General features: G+C 47.6%; 1 protein-coding gene across 1 annotated transcript in view; it reads left to right on the top strand.

Moving 5' to 3' along the window:
- LOC135821422 (succinate--hydroxymethylglutarate CoA-transferase-like) overlaps positions 1 to 5,000 on the top strand; it is a 21,800-nt gene that overhangs the window by 7,730 nt on the left and 9,070 nt on the right. The gene's annotated exons all lie outside the window — the stretch shown is intronic.

The following is a 5,000-nucleotide window of genomic DNA, read 5'->3' as shown; positions in this document are numbered from 1 at the left end:
AAGAAAGAAAATGTAGTAAGTGGGAGAGCCACAGAAAGAGAGAAAACCAAAAACCGGAGAAAAAAATAAATAAAACAGAACGAGAACAGGACTCAATGACCGATTCCAACGCCGGCACCGTCATGTACGTAGAGTCCCTTAAAGACGGCGGCGGGAGCCTCACAGACGCATGTCCACGGCGCTAAAAATCAACACGAAACGTTTAATTGCGGACAATCAATGCGATTGTACGATGAAAATAAAGAACATTGAAAAAATTGTAGAAAGGAAAAGGACATAAGGATACGAGTTAAGAGTAACTCTCCATCACTGTAACTGGATACTATATACAGTCAGAAAGTGCAATAACTAGGCACACAACTGACAAGAGTACTGAGACATTCGACGTCCTGACACCTAGCTTCACCACATCTCCAACACATCTCTTGAACCTTCCAAGTTGGAAGGCTGTCGGTTAGCGCTACCAAGAGTAGATAAACAAGAGTGTGCAACTCCAGCTATGGGGTCTGCGACGGCAGAACTTCACATCACGTGATGAACCCGTGCACTCTAGTGCATGATAGATACTGGGTTGTACGCAGCCCAGCTTTGGGTACAACTCTCTTGTGGTCACTTTGCACTGTTTGCCAGCATAACCTTTTGAACCATGTCACGTGATGTGAAGTTCTGCCGTCGCAGCACAGCATAGAGGTTGTGCAGGCAGTTGCACACTCTTGGGTTATGTACTCTTGGCGCTACGGAGATGTGTTGAAGCTAGGCGTCAGGACGTCGAATGTCTCAGTACTCTTGTCAGTTGTGTGCCTAGTTATTGCACTTTCTGACTGTATATAGTATCCAGTTACAGTGATGGAGAGTTACTCTTAACTCGTATCCATATGTCCTTTTCCTTTCTACATTTATTTATGGCTCAACATCCGAGTTTCAAATTGAAAAAATTAAAAACTTTTTATAATTTTGATAGTTGAACAAATGGCGAGGAGACAACAATTTGATAACCGCAATCAGTAATACAAGCTGGATCGACATTTGTGTACACTGTATTCATGTATTGTAAAACTTGTTTGAATCCCTTTCTTTCTCTACACAATTTCTTCACATTTTTCATCGTTTTATTGCACATTGTCTCCACAGTTTTACAATACATGAATACAGTGTACACAAATGTCGATCCAGCTTGTATTACTGATTGCGGTTATCAAATTTTGATAGTGTTATGAGTTATTTCAATGGGCAGCCAAGTTCAGCGGCTGCAAGAACTGCGGGGAACGCTGGTGTCCGCAGTGTCAACATATCGGCGACCTCTATAGCCTCGCAGAGCCACCACGGAAGCTCGGACCAGAGCAAAGGATAACCGGCATCTGATGACGGCCAGTGTGGTGCCGAAATCTTCTCCCGTTTTCTCTGATCGGAGGCAGGCAATCCGGCTGAACAAATTCTGGGCAGGCTTTCCATGACCTCCTGATGCTGCCAGCACTACTGGAACGAAAGAACTATGCTCAACATGCAGTATGCGCTGCTCATACTTTCTTCGCTTTTCCTTCTCATGATGGAGGTAGGAGGCTAAAAATGGTGAACTGTGAACTGTGTGCACGAGTACCCAAGCTATCACGGTGGAGAAGGGCTTCTCCCACTTCGCTGCTAAACGGCTGGCGAGACGCCTCTGGTACGCACTGTACTCGCGGTGGAGGACAGCATCAGTGGAACACACCAACGGAGTAAAGGAGCCTCATAGTTCTTCAGCGGCATGCGTGTACTTGTGGTTCTTTGCTGCAGCTGCTTTGTTTGAGGGTGGCATTCCAGGACAGGCTGGCCTTGGCGTAGCTGGGTGCGTCAGCATCTACGATGCGATTATCGAAGAACGCCACCCAGTTTCCCTCCCAAACTCCGCGAGCGAGTCAGTCCGCTTGGAGCATGGTCCGACCATTCCTATCCTGTTCAGGGATGAGCAGCGGCTCGATGGTAACCCCGCCGAAGGCAATGTCCGCAAGCTTGGCATCACTGTCGCGGAGGTCGTTGTGGCCTCTCTTGACTGGGCTGCCCTTAGTGCAGTCAAGGCCGTTGTAATTTCGCCAACACTCCAAAACACTCCAAAGCTGTGCTTAGTATATGACGATAGTGTGAATTTGATAATGATACAAGAAAGACGAAGCAAACTCTATGAGCACCGAAGAAAAACTCTACCATGAACAAGAAAGCCACCAAGACAAGGCTACTTCTTGCCCAGAGGAACAGTCCCGAAAAGGTGCTAGGAAACCAGAAAAGGATACAAGAAAAGAAACAAGTGCAAAATTCCGTACTGCGCCGCACGGTGCGTGAGAACCCCGCGCGGGATCAGCGGAAACTTCGCGGAGAGATTTAGGACACGCATTGCCAAAAGGAGAAGTGTGAAGAGGTCAAAAGTACAAGTGCGATTCCAGTGCAAAACAGCAGATCACAGAAAACTATCGCAGGCAAGTCAAACTACACGTATGTATGCGTACCACTACCGGATCCACGGATCTAGCGCTAGCAACAATCGCTCGTGATCACATGATCAATGACATAATTCAAATATGGCGCTGCTGCGACTGCACACTTCGGCAGCTGGCACATGGCAAGAAAGAAACGAAAATAATTCAAAAACAGTTCGAACACAACGAAGGAAGAAGTTTGAGAGAACAATAAATTTATCAAGTATAACAATGTAGTATGTGCCAGGGGGTGCTTACACCTAGCGCTGGGTGACAGTAAGCGCTGACAGACAGAAGAGAAAGAACTAACAGAGGAAGAGAAATACTACAGCGCTGCAGAACGACGATCAAACGGCAAATTCAGTAAGTCTGTCTGAGCACGCAGCGCGGACAGCCGTGCTGGATGGGGAACGGGGCGCCATATCCGCCACATGGAGACGGAAGGGAGTTGGGCTGCATGCCGTAGCGGACCGCCAGCTGATCGCGAAACTGGGTCGCAGACATGTCGTAGCCTTCCTGACGCAGCGGTAGGACAGTCAGCCAACCGGAAGCATTTCCATCAACAATGCGAGAGATAGTGCATCGTTCCATTTTGGGGAGGTCTTGAAGAAGCTCTTTGCTAAGCGTCCCTTCTGGCTCATCCCTGAACCAGCTTGCCTGACCCGTCACCAGATGGAGCGTGTCACAGTCCAAGACATCACGTGAGAGTATTGATCCCCTTTCTTGGCTGCCAACAGAGAGGCCACTCGCTTGTAGAGGGCTTTTGCTGCCTTGCCCATGCCTCCGCTTGCAGACATCACAGCCGGAACAAAAGATACATGTTCAACTTGCCGCACCCTCTCTTCGTAGTCTTCTTTTTCTCGCTATCGTGTCGATGGTACACAGTGGTACGTGGTGCAGACTGATTTGAGCGAGAATGCGGATTAAAAACCCAGACATGAATGAGGGTTCGCTCAAATCGACTGCCCCACAAACCACTGGCAGCGACATCAAGCTGTGCATCCTCCACATTGGCAGTTCGATATCGCAATTGCTCACCGGTCAGTGGCTGCAGCGTCGGCTCAGTGGACACATTGCTACATACTTGGTTTAGGAGCTGTGTGGTAGTGTCACGGATGGCATTGTGCCGTATTATGGCAAACCCTCTGTGAGGGCAGGAGAGCGAATGAGAAACACTCACCTCTCGGTCACGTGAGCACACGAGTCGGTATCCTGGCCGGCGTACATCCGTAGCGCAGACACAGACCGTCCCAGATCTCCTGCACTTATCGCGAGTGCCTGGCTTTAAAACGTGTGTGACTTATCGCGAGTAGACTGTAGCTGTGTGCGAATGTGTACTGCACAGGCAGAATATTTAGTTGGCGGATAATTTTGTCCAACTCCAAAGATTTCGTCCAGTTGAAAATTTGATCCGCGTAACGGGGCATAATCGTATTCAAAAGCTGGACAAATCGACTTCAGTCCGGCATTTCCGAAAACTCCTTGGACGAAAAAGACGAAAATAAATTCCAGACGAATATTAGGGAGGTTTCGCTCTACGTAATTACGTATGAAAATCCGTATGTCGTACGCGTCGGGGAGCGAGGGCAACTTTCATACGTAAATCTCTCTACGGATTTCCGTAGGAAAGCTCTTTCCTACGTTGGGTCCTCCGTAGGACTTTTTGAAATATTTTTTCGCATTTTCCGCATTTGTCCATGGCAACATTCAAGCCGCGCGAAACACAAGGTACACACACCGTACACCACGTGCATAATATCATAGAAAACGCGGTTTCGGTTCATGGTGCATACGGTGGGCGCATGCAGCCAACGCGTCTCCAAAGCAACAACGCATGTTTAGCAGTCGTGGAGAAATCACGTAGAGCGAAACCCAACAGCTCTGATTTTTACGTATGAAAATTCCGTGCAGTTCATACGTTATTTTCATACGTAATTCCGTAGAGCGAAACCTCCCTATTATCTGCTTCTACCGTACTGTACTTGAAGTTGTAATTTTACAACTGGTGTTTCTATCCCCATGATTGTGTACAGTCATGTGTGCGTGTATGGTTTCCTGTGTAGTTAGGCAATGGGCATTGCTGCCACAGATACCGTGGCGGGGTACTGTACAAACAGAAGATGCAGCCGGTGAATAATTCGTTCAACTCCAAAGAAAATTTTGTTTGTTTAAAAATTTGGTCCATGAGTGTTGAAACATACTGAAAAGCTAGACAAATCAAACTTTAGCCCTGCAGTACATTTGCTCTGAAACTGTTCGGAAATTCCCAGCGAATACTTCTGCTTGGACGGTGGAAAAGCGCTAGGGTTCTCTGCATCAGGGCATCACAGACCGGGGGCGTAGCTGATCCCCCTCTCAGGGGAGGGTGCACGACCGCTTCACCAAAGTGCTGTGTCATCTGTAGTGTACGTGTAGGATGGCGGGTGCATGTCATCATGGTCATTATGTCATTATATCATCATGTCATCATGGTCATTATGTCATCATGTCATCATGGTCATTATGTCATCATGGTCATTATGTCATCATGGTCATTATGTCATCATGTCA

This window comes from Sycon ciliatum, chromosome 7 (assembly GCF_964019385.1).
Source record: "Sycon ciliatum chromosome 7, ocSycCili1.1, whole genome shotgun sequence".
Classification (NCBI taxonomy): domain Eukaryota; kingdom Metazoa; phylum Porifera; class Calcarea; order Leucosolenida; family Sycettidae; genus Sycon; species Sycon ciliatum.
This window is presented reverse-complemented; position numbering and strand designations above follow the sequence as displayed.